This window comes from Bufo bufo, chromosome 2 (genome assembly GCF_905171765.1).
Source record: "Bufo bufo chromosome 2, aBufBuf1.1, whole genome shotgun sequence".
NCBI lineage: Eukaryota > Metazoa > Chordata > Amphibia > Anura > Bufonidae > Bufo > Bufo bufo.
Window position 1 is genome coordinate 337,845,173 of NC_053390.1, and position 22,650 is coordinate 337,867,822.

The window sequence follows — 22,650 nt, forward strand, 5'->3', positions numbered from 1 at the left end:
AGTGGCCACAGAACGGTTGTATGTTTGGTATCAAAATTGCCATAATTTGCTGTAATTTGGCTTGGCTTCTTGTCACGCGTTAGAGAAGTCCTCACTAGTGCTGGTCGGGAAAATGCACAAGTCACGTCACACCGCTGTGGTTCTGCTCACTACAGCAATGAAGCCACTAAATGACAGCCTTCCTTAGGTTAATGTACACTATTATACATATTCAAGGTTTTAGAAGGTTTAGGTCAATTACTAACAGATGGGGAACACTTTTTGTTACTTATTGTAAAAAAAACTCTGTTTTCATTTGCATATTGTACAGAGCTTATACAGGAGATCCAAATCATCGGTGTGGAGAATCAGTTTAACCTCTTCTCTGGATTTCGGGACGTGTGCACCACAATGTGGCAAGATCATTTAGAAGGAGTATTAATAAATCCTGCAGTCTGTCAGTTCATATCTCGGCATAGGAGAAAACAGCTGGGACAACAGCACAGAAGACACTGCATGACAGCACTCTCTCCAGAGGCGGACACTATTACAGCCTGTACCTCTCCTCATGTTAAATTAACATGTTCTGACTAGGTGACACTTCTGATGAGTAGTACACTGTGATGCAGAGAGCCCTGGTCACATGCTACTGTATGCAAGGACTGTCACTAAATATGCCACAAGAACCAGACAAATGTATGTCAGAGGAAATAAAAATTCTCTAGAGAAACAACCATGGCTCAAACCTTGGCAGATCATATGAGGGCTTTCTTTAGTTCAAGGACAGTAAGACATTGACGTAGGATATACAGCACAATGTTATTCATGTACCTGACCTGTCAGGAAAAATACAGAGAATGCTACCAGAGCACCAGTACAGAATAATACAATCAATACAATAGACAATAGATAGATAGATAGATAGATAGATAGATATGAGATAGATAGATAGATAGATAGATAGATAGATAGATAGATAGATAGATAGATAGATAGATAGATAGATAGATAGATAGATAGATCAGATCTGGCCGCTACCAGAACTCAGAACGGCCTTACTAGACACAGTACTGTCATATGTGTAAATTTCATCATATGCACTCATCCAATAGCAAATGTATATGTATATGTTTGGATTCACCGCTTTAAATCCCAGGCACCACTTGGGATCAATGAAAGACTCACCTTTTCTTGTTTTTTGTAACCTGCGGGGGTGGCTATGTGTTTATCCCTTCATCCCTCTGATCAGAAATAGCGCTACTCAGTGACTTTATTTTAGCCATGATGAAATGATTAGGATACGTTCTGTATCCAGAAACTGCACGTGAAAAATCTTATGTGCATTAGGTGTCACCTATTGATTAGGCAATACACCTTAGTGAAAACTAATGAAATGGACGTTTGCATATCATTCTCACACCTAACCCCCCTGCCCCCTACTAACTGTCTCCTTTCTGAACATGATATCCACACATTGGATCGCCGCTGTAAGTCTATGCTGCTTATATATCTATTTACGATGTAGCTAGATCCATGGGGCCGCCCCCTATGACATAGCACCTGATGCCTTCTGAATGGGACGGCTAAACCGGATGTGACGCGATTATGCGTTTCACGAGACCGGATGTGGCCGTTCTATGCGTTCCATATGACGGCGCAGGAAGTGACGTATCAGAAGGCACAGGAAGTGACGTACCGTCATAGGGACCGGAAGGAATCTGTATGCGGCTCACGGACCGGCAATGACGCAGACTGTGGCGTCTCATTTCCGGTAGTGACTCACCTGACATGGCAATCAGCGCCGAATTTGAACAGCTGGTAAGGGGGTATTTAGGGAAACCAGAGTGAGTGTGAGTAGTAGGAGGAACGGGACGTTACTGGGACGCAGCCTAAATGTAAGTAAGGACCGTATAGTTAGCACTGGCAAATGAACATCTTGGCATGGAGTATGCCTTATATTATTTGAAAACTTCTTTGTTTACAGCTTTCTGGGTAAAGTACTGGCCCTTATCTCGTTGGGCCCTTTAGCTTCCTGATTGCCTAGGACACGAAGTAAGTGCTGAGATGTAGGAGGGTATGCAATATATGTTATATCTAGCACTCAACCTGATAGTGCCTTTATTCTCCACAGGTGGGACATATCAATTGGTCCCTTGGCCCTATGCACATTATCGTCTGCGTCTCTGATCCTGTTTCCTCCACTATATCATAAGTATATCTTATATATCTGTATTCGATGACGGTTGTACCCTTGACCGTGAATGCCCCCTGATGAACCTAGTAATAGGGGAAACGCGTAGGGGTTACATGAACCAGCCTGGGAATGCACAGCATTGATGCTTCAGTGCGGGGTTATATTAACTAGCCTGGGTATACACAGCTTTTGATGCCCTAGTGTCTGGTTCCTCATTTCTATAGGCAATACATATATTTGTTCACCTATTTATAAATACCATTTGGTCTTGTTTTATCCATTGGTGTCCATGTTGGTAATTTTTTACCTAGGACACAGAGTATCACCCGTCAGCTTCTGGGGAGCTGTGTTAAATATTTTTCATTATATACATTTTTTGAGAGGAGGGTAAACGCAGGGCAGTCAGCCCAGGCACGAGGACAGGGAGTCTCCACCATCAGGGGACGTCCCTGGGCTGAGGAAATAGACAGGGTGAGCGAAAGGGACAGGTTAGATTTACCTACTGCTCCCCTTAGCTGCCCTGTGTTCACTCACCACTTGATATATCTAAGGAAGGCTCCCAGAAGCATCTATTATTGTTTGTTATTTGTCGTTTGTCTCACTAATCTTCACTGGTGAACCACTACGGTGGTATTATTTTATATAAGATGAATAAGTAAAAGTTATGTTTTAAAGGGATCAATACTGCTGGACACTTTTTGACTTTATGATCCTTCTGTACCATATTGATATTGATTTAGCTGGACATATATTTCTTTGTATACTATGGCCAATTTTTTATCTGGCACGTTATTTACTGAGGCTCTGATTAAAGAAGCGCAGGATATCTTCTCTGACAGAGAGATTCCGGGACTTAACACATCGGCCACCTGTAAACAGGTTTTTTGGGACCTGTATAACAGGTACAAAGAAAACATTAAATCCTGGTGGGAGATACGCTGCCTTGAGAGCTATCTGGAACACAAGATAGTCCCTAAAGGACTTCGTCTCCAAGTAAGGCCAGCAGAACGTATAGCGTCGCCATCTCTGACAACTAGGTGGGAGGAACAACTGACCTGTAGTTCCTTAAACCTTATGCAAATCCTTCTTGAGGAGGAGAAACTGATGTTTGATAAAACATCCGTTGGCCTACAAGAGCAGATTGCACTTGCTCTCACATATAAGGACGATCCCGACTTTGCTAGACGGGAGACCTCCCTTCAAGTGTCCGTTGAGAGATTCCAAACCGTCATAAAAGAAAGAAAGCATAGACAGTTTCTGCGTGACCTCTCTGAGTTTAGAGAAAACAGGGCCTATATCCAACAACCTACCAACACCGTATCTTTGGTGTCCGAGGTGTCCACATCTGAAGTGGACTCCTCTGACACTGAACTGTCGGTTGGTACATATAGAGGTAGAGGTACTACACAGACAGGGAGAAGGGGTAGACGACGATGGCAGAAAGGTGGTGGTGGCGGGAGGGGCCGCCCAGGGGGGGTAAACTACTCCTCTGGTACATCATCTTACTCCTCTGGTCCATCATCCTATCCTGCTGCTGTTTCATCCAATGGTCCTCCGGCACCACATCCCCCATCCTCCTCATCTGCCTCTTTTTTAGAGAAAAGCCAGGTCTCTTACCACTTGCGGGACAGGAACAGGACCGACGGGACTTGAAGGGAGGTCTGCAGGTTATCAATCTGACGTCGCGGACACTTAGTACACTTGAGCTTGGTGTATTAAGCAAGGGTCTATCTTTTGTTCCAACTACCAATTTCTGCTTGTTTACATGGACAAAGGATTTGAGTCTGTTCATTAGACGTCTTAAATGGCATAAGTTTTTCAGGGAAAATGACAGACAAACTTGTACCAGACTTGGCCTGAGTGAGGGTGACTTGACCTCACTGCATTCCCTATGTGAATTGGGAGAGGAGGGTAGCCGTCGACCAGGACAGGGACCGTACACTAATCTCAAGCCGACTAGCAGGAAGATGCCCCCACCCATGAACTACGAGTGTGTGGACATCTTCATGCAGATGGTAACGAACGATCTTGAGAAGTTGGAAGGGTTATCTCCCCGCCATTTCAATCTGTCTCGAGCAGAGATGTCAGCACTTACTGCCCTTGAAAAAGATAAATCGATTATTATTAAATCATCTGATAAGGGTGGTAACCTAGTTATCCTTGACCATGCAGCTTATCAGACCATGTGTCTAGACCTATTGAAAGACAGGGAGGGTTATAGGGTACTGTTGACGAATCCAACGGATACGTACCGTGATGAATTAAAAATCATCCTGACTGATGCTCTTACGGACAGATTGATTTCGGCGGCTGAGTATGACTTTCTCCTTCCCACCCATTCTACCATAGCCACCTTGTATGGATTACCTAAAGTCCATAAGGGCATTACGCCCCTAAAGGGACGTCCCATCGTCTCTGGGGTTGATTCCCTTACACAGAACTGTGGCATCTACATTGATCGCGTGCTGAGGGAGTTCGTCGTGGCCCTACCCTCATACACGAGGGACACGATGGACTTCCTCAGCAAGATTGAGGCGATCAATGTGGATCAGGGGTGTATACTGGCCAGTATAGACGTGGAATCCTTGTACAGTTCAATTCCACACAACAAGGGCCTTTTTGCCGCAGACTACTTTCTGAAGACAAGAGATATCCACTGTAGAGCACATAACAACTTCATCCTCAGACTTCTCGAGTTTACTCTGACCCACAACTTCTTCCTTTTCAATTCACGGTTCTACCACCAGCTCAGGGGGACGGCAATGGGGAGCCCTTGTGCCCCCACCTATGCTAACCTCTTCCTGGGCTGGTGGGAGGACACATGCGTGTTTCCAGATGATGTGACTTGGTGGTCTGACAAGATCACCTTCTGGACGCGCTATATAGATGACATCTTTGTGATTTGGAAGGGTGGGTCAGAGGAACTCAGAGAGTTTGTCGGGGCCCTCAATGGCAATGATATTGGTTTGCGGTTTACCTTTGAGTTCGACCTCTATACAATTCCCTTCCTTGATGTACGGATAACCAGGGAGGGTGATAGACTGATTGCAGATATGTACAGAAAGGAAACCGCAACCAACTCTTTGCTACATTGGGAGAGTCATCACCCGACACCTCTTAAACGTGGTATACCGAGGGGCCAATACCTGAGGACCCGGAGAAATTGCTCTGAGGGTGAAGCGTTCTACAGTGAGGCCAAGAAGCTACAGACGAGATTTAGGGAGAGGGGCTACCCTCAGACGGTTCTTGGGGGCGCGTTCCAGAATGCCGTAGGTAGGGAACGTACCGAGCTCCTCATACCTAAACCTAAGGCACAGAGTGGACAACAACCAATACGCCTGATATCTATGTTTGACTCAGCAAACACGGAGGTAATGGCAGTTTTGAAAAGGTACTGGCCCATCCTACATATGGACCCGGACCTTAAGAGTGTACTCACTAAACAACCAAGTGTTACATATAGGAGGGGGAGGAGTTTAAGAGACCGCCTTGTCCACAGCCACTACACTACACCAAGTGGAGTGGGGACCTGGCTGGACCGCAAGCCTTGCGGTATGTTCAAATGCGGCTCTTGTAAAGCCTGTGCCTTTATCTCTACTGCAAAATCCATTACCTGCTCAGTCACTGGTCAAGCCTATCAAATTAGAGATTTTTACAACTGTAGGAGCAAGGGTGCGGTATATATATGCCAGTGCCCTTGCCCTATGGATTATATAGGCAAGACCATCAGAGAGGTCAGGCGACGGATTTGTGAACATGTGAACGACGTGGTTAAGAAGAAGATCACACCAGTCGCATCACATGTGATCGATATCCATGATGGTGATCCCAGTTGCCTGAGGTTTTCGATCCTAGAAACCATCCCACTGTCACCTAGGGGTGGGGACTGGGATCGGAAAATCCTCCAGAAAGAGTGCGTCTGGATTCACCGCTTTAAATCCCAGGCACCACTTGGGATCAATGAAAGACTCACCTTTTCTTGTTTTTTGTAACCTGCGGGGGTGGCTATGTGTTTATCCCTTCATCCCTCTGATCAGAAATAGCGCTACTCAGTGACTTTATTTTAGCCATGATGAAATGATTAGGATACGTTCTGTATCCAGAAACTGCACGTGAAAAATCTTATGTGCATTAGGTGTCACCTATTGATTAGGCAATACACCTTAGTGAAAACTAATGAAATGGACGTTTGCATATCATTCTCACACCTAACCCCCCTGCCCCCTACTAACTGTCTCCTTTCTGAACATGATATCCACACATTGGATCGCCGCTGTAAGTCTATGCTGCTTATATATCTATTTACGATGTAGCTAGATCCATGGGGCCGCCCCCTATGACATAGCACCTGATGCCTTCTGAATGGGACGGCTAAACCGGATGTGACGCGATTATGCGTTTCACGAGACCGGATGTGGCCGTTCTATGCGTTCCATATGACGGCGCAGGAAGTGACGTATCAGAAGGCACAGGAAGTGACGTACCGTCATAGGGACCGGAAGGAATCTGTATGCGGCTCACGGACCGGCAATGACGCAGACTGTGGCGTCTCATTTCCGGTAGTGACTCACCTGACATGGCAATCAGCGCCGAATTTGAACAGCTGGTAAGGGGGTATTTAGGGAAACCAGAGTGAGTGTGAGTAGTAGGAGGAACGGGACGTTACTGGGACGCAGCCTAAATGTAAGTAAGGACCGTATAGTTAGCACTGGCAAATGAACATCTTGGCATGGAGTATGCCTTATATTATTTGAAAACTTCTTTGTTTACAGCTTTCTGGGTAAAGTACTGGCCCTTATCTCGTTGGGCCCTTTAGCTTCCTGATTGCCTAGGACACGAAGTAAGTGCTGAGATGTAGGAGGGTATGCAATATATGTTATATCTAGCACTCAACCTGATAGTGCCTTTATTCTCCACAGGTGGGACATATCAATTGGTCCCTTGGCCCTATGCACATTATCGTCTGCGTCTCTGATCCTGTTTCCTCCACTATATCATAAGTATATCTTATATATCTGTATTCGATGACGGTTGTACCCTTGACCGTGAATGCCCCCTGATGAACCTAGTAATAGGGGAAACGCGTAGGGGTTACATGAACCAGCCTGGGAATGCACAGCATTGATGCCTCAGTGCGGGGTTATATTAACTAGCCTGGGTATACACAGCTTTTGATGCCCTAGTGTCTGGTTCCTCATTTCTATAGGCAATACATATATTTGTTCACCTATTTATAAATACCATTTGGTCTTGTTTTATCCATTGGTGTCCATGTTGGTAATTTTTTACCTAGGACACAGAGTATCACCCGTCAGCTTCTGGGGAGCTGTGTTAAATATTTTTCATTATATACATTTTTTGAGAGGAGGGTAAACGCAGGGCAGTCAGCCCAGGCACGAGGACAGGGAGTCTCCACCATCAGGGGACGTCCCTGGGCTGAGGAAATAGACAGGGTGAGCGAAAGGGACAGGTTAGATTTACCTACTGCTCCCCTTAGCTGCCCTGTGTTCACTCACCACTTGATATATCTAAGGAAGGCTCCCAGAAGCATCTATTATTGTTTGTTATTTGTCGTTTGTCTCACTAATCTTCACTGGTGAACCACTACGGTGGTATTATTTTATATAAGATGAATAAGTAAAAGTTATGTTTTAAAGGGATCAATACTGCTGGACACTTTTTGACTTTATGATCCTTCTGTACCATATTGATATTGATTTAGCTGGACATATATATGTTTTGCAAGCCAAAAGAAGATAAAAACATTTAAAAAAAAACTTGAAAGTGTATAACAGATTCAAGAGAGTACAGACCCTGATAAGCTTTCCTATCCCAGACTATATTAAATATGATATAAAACACATAAGGAATAACTATATAAAAAATAAATACAATTAAACAGAAATCCGTTTCATATCAAAATATGTGGTGGAGATTAAAGGGAACCTGTCACCAGTTTTATGGTGTCCTAACTAAGGGCAACATAAATAAGTGACTGATTCTCTTAGCACAATCCTGGGTCACTTTCTTTAATTGACCCAGTCAATCTGCCAACATCTTGTATTGAAAATCTCCAGCTGATAATGATGAGTCATGAATATTCATGAGCTCCTGACTCTCCCCGCCCACCTGCTGCTGAGTGACAGTTTGTTTCCATATGAATCAGCAGCAGGTGGGCAGGGGAGTGGCTATAGCTCTGAATTAAATATACGCTGGACTCAATGACATCACGCTGGACTCGAATCAGCTCATTAGCATGCGGCCTCTTTGTGTGTATATTATGAGGTAACCATCTGTCACACCAGTAAGTGAATACATCTAAGGCACTTTTTAGTAGTTAATGACTGTATATAATTAGTTAGATTATAATCAAATATCCACATGACAGGTTCCCTTTAACTAACCAAAACGCCCCAGAATTCTAACACAGTTTGCACCAAAAAAAAACTAGCATGCATGCTTTGCACCACATTTATTACGTGTTTGCAGCACTTTTTTTGACTCCTCCAACAAGGAGGCATGGCTTAGTGGAAATGGGATGTAATCTGGCAGGAAAGAGCATATCTTAAGATGCACCACACTTTTGTTAAATAAGTAAACACTAATAGGTGGTGTAAAGTTTTATGCAGTCTAAAGATGCACCAGATCTATCTTCCACTATCAGCTACTTTGATAAATATGGTACAGTTTTAGACTGTCTACTCTAGTTTTACCTGCGGCATTAGCAAAAATAATGCAGCATCTCCAGAGGCCAGGGATATCAAATGGCTTGTGTATCGCCACCAACTGTGACTTTCACAGTCCCTTTTGGTGTGTGGCATGTTTAAAGGGATTTTCCAGTCTGCATCATATCCTTTAAAATAATCATTTACTGTATGATAGTAACATAGCTGTAATTTTGCAATGCACACTCATTGACAAAAAAAATAATGTACCAAGAAGGAATTCTTGGAATCAAATGAAACTTTATATGTGTGAATGCAATGATGGTATATGTAAGTGATTAACAAGAATAGTGTGGTGTTAAACAGGCAGGAAGTGCTCAAACCCATATGCAGTTGTGAATATACTGTATATACAGGGGAGCAGATCCTGCACTTGTGGCCCGTTGCTAATGGCAATCCCCAGCAAAAATGCATACAGTGGAGGATGCCCGCGGCGAACCACAAGTACCACAATAGACATCCTACACAAGATAGCAATTATGTGGATGTGATAACCTATGTAACAATCTAATAACAACAAGGATAGGTGCACTCTGCGATCTTACTAAGCCCTCAAACTGATGTTAAAATTGAAAGATTAGCAAACATGTCCTATCAGGAGGACATGTCTGAGCCCAAGCACCTCTCCAAGGTTTCTCAAATAGCTCGGGTCCTAACACTCACCTACCTGAGCCGTATGGGCAATACCAGGGGCCAGTGGGCGAATTACAGGAGCGTGAGAACCAACTCACAGACAACTCACCAGCAGGGCCAGCGCAACCATATAGGCGAACTAGGCGTTCGCCTAGGGTGCCGGCCTGCTGGGGGCGCCCTTGTGGGCTCCCCCTGACTGGGGCTGCAGCCCTAGGCGACAGGGCGAGCGGCTCTTGAGCCGCCCCCAGCGCCGTTACAGGGGGGCCAGGAGGTGGAGGTCCTTCTTAAATATGGCAGAGCAGGCATCTGCTTACCCTGATGGCAGCTGCCTGCTCTGCCAGTAAATTACCGGAGGAGCGGAGGCGGACGGTAAGGGAGGCTGTTCTAGCAGCTCCCCACTCCTCCCTCGCCCTCTGTGATGCCGGAATATGATGTCATTCCGGCCCCGGCATACTAAATGGCGTGCTGGAGGACTGAGGAGCTGCACCACACTGGACCCCAGGGAGGTGAGTGTTTAAGTGTTTGACTGAGTGAGTGTCTGCCTGTGTATTTATGTCAGTGAGTGAGTGTGTGTATGTATGTCTGTCTTTCTGTCAGTAAATGTATGTGTGTCTGTCATTGAGTGTCTGTGTGTGTATGTCAGTGGGTTAGTGTATGTCAGTGAGTGTGGATGTCTGTCGGTCAGTTAGTGTCTGTGTGTTTGTCAGTGAGTATGTGTATGTTTGTCAGTGAGTATATGTGTGTGTTTGTCTGCCAGTGAGTGAGTGTCTCTCAGTGAGTTTCCGTGTGTGTGTGTTTCAGTGGGTAGGTGTATGTCTGTCAGTGAGTGTCTGTCAGTGAGTGAGTGTGTGTCTGTCTGTCAGTGAGTGTATGTGTGTTTGTCAGTGAGTATGTCTGTCAGTGAGTTTCTGTGTACGTCATTCAGTGAGTGTCTGAGTGTGTGTCTGTCTGTCAGTGAGTTTCTGTGTACGTCATTCAGTGAGTATCTGAGTGCGTCTGTCTGTCAGTGTGTGTGTCTGTCAGTAAGTGAGTGACATCAGGGGGGGGCAAAATGGATCTTTGCCTAGGGCGCCAAAAATCCTTGCACCGGCCCTGCTCACCAGTTAACTCTAGCATCTACCATGCTAGCAATGGGAGGAGGGAGGAGTCTGCGAGTCCCACTCAAGACTGGTTGGTATGGCCCAGGCTTCACAGGTGCACCTAAATGTAGCCTGTGGATGGAAAACAGGCACATTTAAATTGGAGTTTATACTTCTCCATATACAAGCAAACTAACAAGAATAGCATGGTGTTAAACAGGCAGGAAGTGCTCAAACCCATATGCAGTTGTGCATATATATACAGGGAAGCAAATCCTGAACTTGTGGCCTGTTGCTAATGGCAATCCCCAGCAAAAATGCATAAAGTGGAGGATGCCCGCAGCGGACCATAAGTACCACAAAAAACATCCTACACAAGATAGCAATTATGTGGTAACCAATATAACAATATAACAACAACAAGGACAAGTGCACTCTGCGATCTTCCTAATCCCTCAAACTGATGTTAAAATTGAGAGATTAGCAAACATGTCCTACAATATTAGAGTGAAACTATCTTTATTGTGTTAATATGTACAATTGAAAAGAGGCTCTAGTGCCCTGTTGGGCAGCCTCTAGCCTGGAAACAAGATTAAATATGGTTGGGCATGGAGGCATACAGGTTTTGTATGGTATCATGCAGCACATTCGTAGCTGGGCCTGTGGATTCTGCACACTCGTAGGTTGCTGAAGCTAGTGACATTGCTGGTCCATAAATGCTCGATTGGCGATAAATCTGGCAACCAGGCATGTCAAAGCAGCAACAGAGGTAGCAATAAGAGTCTTTATAACTAGCTGGGTTGTAGGAGCTATATACTGGCTGAGTGTTGTTAGGGGCGGTGCTGGAACTATGGCACAGAAAGGAGAAGTGCATCATGGGTTTGGTTGGATACAGCAACAGGAAATGCTACAGTGGGGCAAAAAAGTATTTAGTCAGCCACCAATTGTGCAAGTTCTCCCACTTAAAAAGATGAGAGAGGCCTGTCATTTTCATCATAGGTACACTTCGACTATGAGAGACAGAATGGGGGGAAAGAATACAGGAAATCACATTGTAGGATTTCTAATGAATTAATTGGTAAATTCCTCGGTAAAATAAGTATTTGGTCACCTACAAACAAGCAAGATTTCTGGCTCTCACAGCTATGTCACTTGTAACTTGTAACTTCTTTTTTAAGAGGCTCTTCTGTCCTCCACTCGTTACCTGTATTAATGGCACTTGTTTGAACTTGTTATCAGTATAAAAGACACCTGTCCACAACCTCAAACAGTCACACTCCAAACTCCACTATGGCCAAGACCAAAGAGCTGTCGAAGGACACCAGAAACAAAATTGTAGACCTGCACCAGGCTGGAAAGACTAAATCTCCAATAGGCAAGCAGCTTGGTCTGAAGAAATCAACTGTGGGAGCAATTATTCGAAAATGGAAGACATAGAAGACCACTGATAATCTCCCTCGATCTGGGGTTCCACGCAACATCTCACTCCGTGGGGTCAAAATGATCACAAGAGTGGGTGGATTATTTAATATATTGAATAATAAAAGTTATGTTTTATTCATGTTCACTGTAATTCAATGTTTATACTGCAGGAATTTACAATTATAATACCAGCATATCCTCGGTGAGGTTAATATTTAAAAAAATCCCAGAACCAGAGTGAATGACCGAGTGAATGACGTGCAGAGAGCTGGGACCAAAGTAACAAAGGCTACCATCAGTAACACACTACACGCCAGGGACTCAAATCCTGCAGTGCCAGATGTGTCCCCTTGCTTAAGCCAGTGCATGTCTGGGCCCATCTTAAGTTTGCTAGGGAGCATTTGGATTATCCAGAAGAGGATTGGGAGAATGTCATATGGTCAGATAAAACCAATATAGAACTTTTTGGTAAACCTCAACTCGTCATGTTTGGAGGAGAAAGAATGCTGAGTTGCATCCAAAGAACACCATACCTACTGTGAAGCATGGGGGTGGAAATATCATGTTTTGGAGCTGTTTTTCTGCAAAGGGACCAGGACGACTGTAAAGGAAAGAATTAATGGGGCCATGTATCGTGAGATTTTGAGTGAAGACTTCCTTCCATCAGCAAGGGCATTGAAGATGAAACGTGGCTGGGTCTTTCAGCATGACAATGATCCCAAACACACCACCTGGGCAATGAAGGAGTGGCTTCGTAAGAAGCATTTCAAGGTCCTGGAGTGGCCTAGCCAGTCTCCAGATCTCAACCCCATAGAAAACCTTTGGAGGGAGTTGAAAGTCTGTGTTGCCCAGCGACAGCCCAAAAACATCACTGCTCTAGAGAAGATCTGCATGGAGGAATGGGCCAAAATACCAGCAACAGTGTGTGAAAACCTTGCAAAGACTTATAGAAAACGTTTAACCTCTGTCATTGCCAACAAAGGGTATATAACAAAGTATTGAGATGAACTTTTGTTATTGACCAAATACTTATTTTCCACCATAATTTGCAAATAAATTCTTTAAAAATCAGACAATGTGATTCTCTGGATGTTTTTTTCTCATTATGTCTCTCATAGTTGAGGTATATCTATGATGAAAATGACAGGCCTCTCTCATCTTTTTAAGTGGGAGAACTTGCACAATTGGTGGCTGACTAAAGACTTTTTTGCCCCACTGTATATACAGGATGTAAACCAGCCAGAGTGATTTGTTTACATGGAGAAGTGGGTCAGGAGAATGAGAAAAAAAAACTAGGTAGGGGCGGGTCTACATTGGTGCTATGTTATTCTAGGACGGAATGCAAAATGGAAACCTTTAAGAGGCATTCTGTTTTGCTCAGTCTGTTTTGTTCATATTTATGGGGACACATAACAGTTCCGTTTGGTTCTGTTATACATGATGGAAAAAATAGTTCTGTCGACAGTTGGCCATTTATATAGGTTAATCATGTTTCCTCTTTTGATGCCTCTTTTTAAGACTAAATTAATTTAATTCTTTCACTCTATCCCCATAATTAGGATCCCCCATGCCTCTTATTAGTTTAGTTGCTCTTCTTTGTACTTGTTTTCAGCTTCAGGGCATCCTTTCTATGGACTGGTGTCTAGAATTAAACTGCATATACAGATGAAGCCGCACCAAAGCTTGTAATGTACAAACAATATGGTGAAAAGCTGGTCCATTTCAATAACAACCAATGAGCTTCCATTTTTTTTATTTTAACAGACTGGATTAGACCATAAATGCCAGGATATGCATTGGTATAGACACCAAAAACAGTTTTTACCTACATTAGTTTGCATACACGAGAATCATAATGCTTAGCAAGATTTACTTCCACAGTTAATTCACTTGCATCATTTCTAAAGGTATTGTCCAATTTACTTACACATGGTTCAAAATAGAGCATGCTTGTGTTGCTTGTGAAAATATGTAGGTCGGTCATTTTTTGTTTAAATTAACCCCTTTCTCTTTCACTACATAATATGAAATATACACCATAATAATATGTCTTATTATAGCTATGTAGGTCATAAGAATATAATGTCACCATACAATGCATGGCTAATACAAACCATTATTCATGTAGTTTTCATGGGCAAGCTAAATAATAATATAGTCATTCATGAAAAGAAAAATTTTCTTTACCATTTTCTTCCTGTGTGGCATTCTGATTTATGTCTTTTTTTTGTAATAAAACTAAAAAATATGTGTTCTTTAGATGAAATGAAGTTGTAGATAACAAATGTTAATAAATAAGGTCCATGTACACCTTCAACAAACAGAAACAAATTGAGGGTTCACCTTTCTTTATAAATTCATAGTCAGAGTACGGTAGTCATGCTTATTTTCACCTTGGCTCGCTGCAATAAAGGCTGTTTACGTCTAATATGAGCCCTGAGGGGCAATGTGTAATAGGGATTCAGGCTGGGTTCAGACCTGAGCGTTTTACAGCGCGTTCCTACGCGCTGTAAAACGCTCAACAGGCAAGAACCAATGTTTCCCTATGGGAATGGTTCTCACCTGAGCGTTTCACAGCGCGTACGATCGCGCTGTAAAACGCCCGACGCCCCAAGAAGTACAGGAGCTTCTTTGGGGCGTCTTGTCGCGCGTTCCCGTACATAGACTGACGGGAAAGCGCGACAATGGGCGTTCGCTTGTTCCGGAGCCGCGTCTGTAAACGCGCATAAAATCGTGCATACAGAGCGCTCCATCCCGTACGCTCAGGTCTAAACGCAGCGTCAAAGAACCCCAAATGAAGAATCATTGAGAGTCATGCAACACCCTAAAGCCCAGGAGTTCTTCTTTATCTGAATTTTTTAATTACACATGGCAGTTTTGCTTTATATGCCATGTGAATGTAATGTAATGCATCTTGTTCACCAGCACATGGGTTATGGTTTGGCAATGTTTGATATCAAGATTGTTTTTATGGGTTATGGTTTGACACCGTGATACCACATCATTACATCAGGGTTAGTACCACTCTTATCCTCTACCCTGACTCCCACAAGGGCTCACTGTAAATGCAATTAAATATCTTAAATGAGTGTCATTATAATTAGATATAAAACTAAAATAAAATACTGAATAAGGGTTCATTCACATATCCGTATGAATGGTCCGGATCTGTTCCGCAATTATGTGGAACGGGTGTGGACCCATTCATTTTCAATGGGGCTGGAAAAGATGCAGACAGCACACAGTGTGCTGTCTGCATCCGCATTTCCGGTCTGCAGCCCCGAACTTCGGATCCGCGACTCCGCAAAAAAATTGAGCATGTCCTGTCAGTGTTTTGCAGTCTGCAATTTGCGGACCGCAAAACACTATGGACATCTGAATGGACCTTAAACTTGTGTGTAGACTCTATGTGACAGAATTACTAATGTGATTCCCTAGGCATTTGTAGTAAAATGCACCAACATTTGATAAAGTGGTGCTAGTATTTCAGGCTGTTGTTGTGGCAGCTGAAATGCTAGGATGCTACACTTGATAATGGATTTAAAGTTACAGCATAGAACATGCAATATGCATGAGAAATAATAAATATCTCAGCACTTCCACCCTTCATCTTCTCCTTTCCTTTGATCCTCTTTTATCTTGTGTAACTATTAAAACTGAAAAAAACATATAAAGAATATCTTCTCTATGTGTCCTAGAATCACAGGCATGTCCCCACTCCTCCTCACTGTCCTTTGCCTACCTGTAAGGCCCCCTGCACACGATCAGGATTGCGTGCGGATTTGCGTGCGGAAAATCCGCACCGTGGTCATGTCCATTGTATTCTATGAGAATTTGAAATTCTCAATGCACACGATGCGGTTTTTTTCCGCGCGGATTTTGACCTGCGGTGCGGATTTTAAAATCCGCGACATGTCAATTTTTTTTTTTTTTCCTGACCGAATTTTCTTCATTCACTTAGTAAAATCCGCATGTGAAAAATCCGCACCGAAACCGCACCAAATCCGCACGCAAATCCGCATGCAAATCTGCACCAATTGATGCGGATTGACCGCACAGATTTGCCTGCGAACACCTGCGGATTTCAGTGCGGATGCTCCGCACATGGATCCTGAACGTGTGCATGTACCCTTAGGCTACTTTCACATCTTCCATTAGGATAATACATCTGGCTGCATCCATTGTGAATGGATCCGGTTGTATTATCTCTAAAATAGCCATGATAGATCCGGCACTAAATCCATTGTACAAGTAAGTCAAGGAAAAGTACAACAGATTGACTTCAGTTTTCTGTACATGATTAAAACATTCGAGTGAAAGGATACGTTTATTTAGGAAAACTGCACAATTGAAAGGAGGCTCTTGTACCCTGTTAGGTCACCTCTAGCCTGGATACTAGATGAGATACGGTCATGGAGGCATACAGGCTCCATATGATATCCTGCAGCACATATGCCCACAGATGTTGCAGCTGGGCCTGTAGATCCTGTACACTTATAGATTGCTTTAGATGATGTCCCAACTGGTCCCATAAATGCTTGATTGACGATTAATCTAGTTATCAGGATGTTGTAATCTGGCAGTGACACTTCTAGAAAACTTTTGCTTTGTGTGGGCCAGCATTATCCATTTATGCAGTTAGAAGCCCTGCCATGAGAGGCAACACATGGGCGCAGAATGTCCTGCAGATATCGCTGAGCTGTTAGTGTCCCTCATAGGGGTGACCGAATGTCGTATGGGATAGCTCCCCAGATCATCGCACCAGCATTGGGGCAGTGTGTCACTCCACAGCAAAGGAAGGATTGAAGCACTCACCACAAGGCCAGATCCCAAATAGAACCTGGAATCGTTGCTAAAGACTATACAGTTCCAGTCCATAGCAGTCAAGATTTCTCATGCATGACATCACTGCAAATGAAGGCGACAGGGGCAGGCTGTCAATGGCAGGACATGTAATGGGTGCCATGACAGCGAATTTCCTTCTGCAAGGCACCTCGAAATGGTCTGAACAGAGACAGGGCTGTGTAATAAAGGCGCCACCATTCTCTAAAAAATGGTCAATGAAACTGTGGGAGCTGCTTGTGCTTGTCTGCGGATGAAACAAACTTCTCTACTGGTAGTCAGTTTGGGCTGTCCAGAAGCTGTCCACTGTTTGTGCGTGCCCTCTGCTTCTAACACCTCCTAACATCTAGGTAACAATGGCCTAGATGGTGGGCAGTTAGTCAAAATAACTATCTTGCTTCTCTCAGTCCAGTGATGCGCACCTCTCAAAGTCTGCCAGCTGGGCAAAATGTATTTGAATGCATTGGAGAGGCATATCTAGCAGTCAACAGTCTCTCACCAAGAGATACACTACCCAAATTAGCCTCAGAGCATTTTAAAGGGCAATGGGGGAAGCACTTTTACACCCCATTGTGTCTAATCAGACCACATCTGTAATCATTTGAAGGATAACTGTCATATTTTTATTTATTTTCTAGTTTATTAGAGCTAGGCATGTATACCTGAGTTACAGTGGCGTCGCTACAAGGGGGCAAGGGGTGGCAATTGCCCCCCCCAGGTCATTCCTTGCCCCCCGGGTGCCCACCCTGCTGATTCGCTAATCGCTGCTGCCTGCGCCCAGCCGGCCGCCCGCACTACTGACTCAGTGATTCAAGTTAAAGTACAATACTACACACACTACAGAACACAGATACATACACAGTCTCAGACATGAGAGTCACATGACAGATGGGGGTGGGCGCGGCGTTCGGACCCAGCGAAGGCAGAGCGTGCAGGGCGGGCACAGGCTGGGAGTGTGGCAGCCGCAGAGACCACGTAAAGCTGCGTGCCTGCCCGCCCGTGCGAACGTTTGCTGCCTTCATCTTCTGCTCCTGCGTCACTCTGCTGCTAGTCTAGTGAGAGCCTGTCTCTGTCTGTGCCCACTGCCTAGGGCTAGGCCCCAGCTTCGGACTGTCAGGAGAGGACAGGACTACTGACTGTGACTGCTGCTGTGTCAACTTCCCAACTCTGCCTGGCCCTGCCTGGCCGGCCCCAGCCCTCGAGAAAAGAAAACAAAGTAAGAATAAAAAGTTTTAAAAAAGTATGTACCCCTACCCCCACTACCTCGCCTCATGGCCTGCCCTGCCTGCTTGGCTTGCGCCCAGCCCCTCCTCAACCCTGATACTTAGGGGTATCAGGGAACATTATACAGGGGTAATATAACTAAGGACCCCTGTATAATGTCCCCACTCCCCTGATAGCACTGAGTCCTCCTCAGTTATATTACCCTTGTATAATGTACCCTGATACCCCTTAGTTATAATATTACCCATAATGTCCCCTGACTGATACCCCTCAGTTATATATCTGAGGGTAATCAGGGTACATTATACAAGGGGTAATATAACCAAGGGGTATCAGGGTATATTATACAGGGGGTAATATAACTTATATTACCACTGTATAATGCCTGATAGGCCTCCTGAGTTATATTACCCTTGTATAATTATGTACCCGGATACCCCTTAGTTATATGATCCCGGTGGGGTCATATAACTAAGGGGTATCAGGGTACATTATTATACAGGGGTAATATAACTCAGGAGGCCTATCAGGCATTATACGGTGGTAATATAGCTTACATTACCCCTGTATAATGTCCCATGATAGCCCTCCTCAGTTATATTACCCTTGTATAATGTACCCTGATACCCCTCAGTTATATTACGCCTGTGTAATGTACCCTGATATCCCTTAGTTATATAATATAACTAAGGGGTATCAGGGTGCATTATACAGGGGTAATATAACTGAGGGGTATCAGGGTGCATTATACAGGGGTAACATAACTAAGGAGTTCTATCCTATCAGGGACGTAATACAGGGGTAATGTAAGCTATATTACCCCTTTATAATGTCTGATAGCCCTCCTCAGTTATATTACACCCAATGTACCCTGATACCCCTTAATTATATTACCCCGGCGCCAGGGGCGTAGCTCCAGGGGAAGCAGCTGCTTTAGTATTTTTCAGTAGTATGATTAGCTGGTGAAAATTATTAGTGCCCCCCCATTTTTGACTGTGTATCTTTTGTGCCCCCCCTATATATTGATCCTAAAGTCGCCACTGCTGAGTTAGTCTGTCAATGATTGCCAAAAGATCTGTAATTACCTTATAATAACAGCTTTCATTAATGTCTCCTGTCCCTTTCCACTGCTCCCTTAAAAGACCGTTGTTATGGCTCATCTGTCTCCGGTCCTTCACACTGCATGCCTGCATTAGGCTTCAGAGTGAGGAGGCGTCTCTCTCAGTAATCCAATCTGATTGGCCGGCAGGAGCCATGGTTTGCGGCCCCTATCCTGCTGGGCAGAAACACAGCTGATCGTGTGATCAGCTGTGTTTCTGCCCGCAGCGCTGCATTACAGAGCATTACAACTCCTGCTCCCACACTGTAGCATGAGCAGGACAGGTCCCCGGCTGTCAGAGAACAGCGGGGGAGGCGAGGAAAAGGCAAAAGCAGTGTATTAACGCTTCTACCTTCTCCTCACACAGGTGAGCGGCGCGCTGTGCAGTTTAGACCCGGCGATCACGTGATCATCAGCTCTGCCCTGTACAAAGCCTCGCAGGGAGGCTGGTTTTCCCTGTAACTGGGGCTCCTTTGGATGCTCCAGTTACAGTGGAAATAGTGCAAAAAAAAGTGTGTCCCCAAAGGTCTTTTATAGACCTTTTGGGGACAAATTATGTGGTAAATATATATATTAAAATGTAAAAAAATATTGGAAAGCACAATAAAAAAAATCTATAAGGTAAAACCGCAAACCACAGGTCACGGGACCCCCCCTCGCATTTAGCCAAGGTGCCTGCTCAATGATTTGAGCAGGCACCTTGTTCCGATCACCGGCGGTGATCGGAAATACATAGGATGTACCCGTACGCCCTGTGTCCTTAAGGACCGGGAAATCAGGGAGTACCGGTACGCCCTATGTCCTAAACAGGTTAAAGACCTCTTGGGGGACATACAGTGCTGCAAAAATATATACAAAAAAAAAAAGAAAAGAAAATTTTAGTGAAAAGAAAACTATAAAAAGGGAAAAGTGCAAAATATCACTGTCATATAATTTGGCAAAAATATATTTTAAAAATAAATATTAAAGTGATAAAAAAAATACTAAATAAATAAAATATTAATTAAAGGAAAAAAAAGGAAAATGTGCAAAATAAAAAAGTCAGTGTCTCCCAAAGGTCTTTTTGTAGTAGAAATACAGTACAGACCAAAAGTTTGGACACACCTTCTCATTCAAAGAGTTTTCTTTATTTTCATGACTATGAAAATTGTAGATTCACACTGAAGGCATCAAAACTATGAATTAACACATGTGGAATTATATACATAACAAACAAGTGTGAAACAACAAAAAATATGTCATATTCTAGGTTCTTCAAAGTAGCCACCTTTTCCTTTGATTACTGCTTTGCACACTCTTGGCATTCTCTTGATGAGCTTCAAGAGGTAGTCCCCTGAAATGTTTTTCACTTCACAGGTGTGCCCTGTCACGTTTAATAAGTGGGATTTCTTGCCTTATAAATGGGGTTGGGACCATCAGTTGCGTTGAGGAGAAGTCAGGTGGATACACAGCTGATAGTCCTACTGAATAGACTGTTAGAATTTGTATTATGGCAAGAAAAAAGCAGCTAAGTAAAGAAAAACGAGTGGCCATCATTACTTTAAGAAATGAAGGTCAGTCAGTCAGCTGAAAAATTGGGAAAACTTTGAAAGTAAGGGCTATTTGACCATGAAGAAGAGTAATGGGGTGCTGCGCCAGATGACCTGGCCTCCACAGTCACCGGACCTGAACCCAATCGAGATGGTTTGGGGTGAGCTGGACCGCAGAGTGAAGGCAAAAGGGCCAACAAGTGCTAAGCATCTCTGGGAACTCCTTCAAGACTGTTGGAAGACCATTTCAGGGGACTACCTCTTGAAGCTCATCAAGAGAATGCCAAGAGTGTGCAAAAAATAATCAAAGCAAAAGGTGGCTACTTTGAAGAACCTAGAATATGACATATTTTCAGTTGTTTCACACTTGTTTGTTATGTATATAATTCCACATGTGTTAATTCATAGTTTTGATGCCTTCATAGTCATGAAAATAAAGAAAACTCTTTGAATGAGAAGGTGTGTCCAAACTTTTGGTCTGTACTGTATATATAAAAAAAGAAGTTAAAAAAAAAAAGAAAAAATAGTAAAATACATGAAAATAAAAAACACACACCAACCAAAATCATTACAATTATCACCCCATTCATGAAAAACTATACATATTGTATATTAAAGCGATCCAACACATATAGGGAGTTAATTATAATAATTTGTATATTAAATAATGAGCTATAGTTTGAATAAAATAGAATAAAAAAAAAATTTGTTTCGCCCTAATAAAACTAAAAAAAATTATTAAAAAGCCCTGTGTTATGTAATAAAAAGCTGCAAAAGTTATTTTGGTAGTCCAAAAAAATAAAAAAGTTACAAGTGTTTGAACCACATGTGCTAAATCATAAAAAGGTGACTGGTCATTAAGGCCTTTTCAGGCCTGGTCATTAAAAGGTTAACCAATAAGTGCTTTCCCGGCTAGTAAAGTCTCATACACACAACCGTACCCTTTCTTTTGGTCCGCAGGACACCAGCCATGTGTGTTTTGAGTTTTGCAGAACGGAGTAATGGATGTGGACAGCACATGGAGTGCTGCCCGCATCTTTTTGGGCCCCATTCAAGTGAATGGTTCCACATCCAAGCCACATAAGAAAAATGCGGCTCAGATGCGGACTAAAACAATGGCCGTGCTGCTCTCGCTGTCTCCATCTTCAGGTCTCGGAGCACCTCTCTATGACTGACTTTAGCGGTGACACGCTGCTTGTGGCCACATCACCACTTAAGCCAGTCATTGGCTGGAGAGGTACAAGTGACTATGCCCATATCCAACCTGATGTAAACAGCGCTGGGACTAGAAGATGGAGACAGCGGGAGCGGCAGGGAGCAGGAAAGTATGGATCTTCTGTTTCAGGCCCTTGCTGCAGGAACGTGTTAAAAATCTTTTTTTACCAGGAAATCTCTAAGCCCCTGTGACACGGCACGATATTCAGGACAAATACTGGGAACAAGTGTTTATAGGAGCGCTCACTCCTGATATCTGGCCGGTATAATTGTGCCGCTGATCAGCTGATGAACAAGGAATCACTTGTTTGTCGGCTGATTTGCATATTTTATAAGGATGAAAGATGTACAGGTGAAACTCGAAAAATTAGAATATCGTGCAAAGTTCATTTATTTCAGTAATGCAACTTAAAAGGTGAAACTAACATATGAGATAGACTCATTACATGCAAAGCGAGATATTTCAAGCCTTTATTTGTTATAATTTGGATGATTATGGCTTACAGCTTATGAAAACCCCAAAGTCACAATCTCAGGTACCTTTGCTCAGGGATATGGATTACTTAGCTGACTAGAGTGTGACACTTTGAGCCTAGAATATTGAACCTTTTCACAATATTCTAATTTTAAGTTGCATTAATGCAACTCCTTTTAATTTGTATTAGTCCTCATGCACACGGCCGTGTTCCGCGGCCGAGAGCGGTCCGTG

General features: G+C 43.5%; 1 long non-coding RNA gene across 1 annotated transcript; it reads left to right on the forward strand.

The window, feature by feature from the left end:
• Nucleotides 1–275: 275 nt before the first annotated feature.
• LOC120989132 lies at nt 276–21,701 on the forward strand. Its single transcript, XR_005776228.1, has 3 exons — nt 276–287; nt 5,103–5,109; nt 21,573–21,701. It is a non-coding gene; the product is annotated as an uncharacterized LOC120989132 (long non-coding RNA).
• Nucleotides 21,702–22,650: the final 949 nt, after the last annotated feature.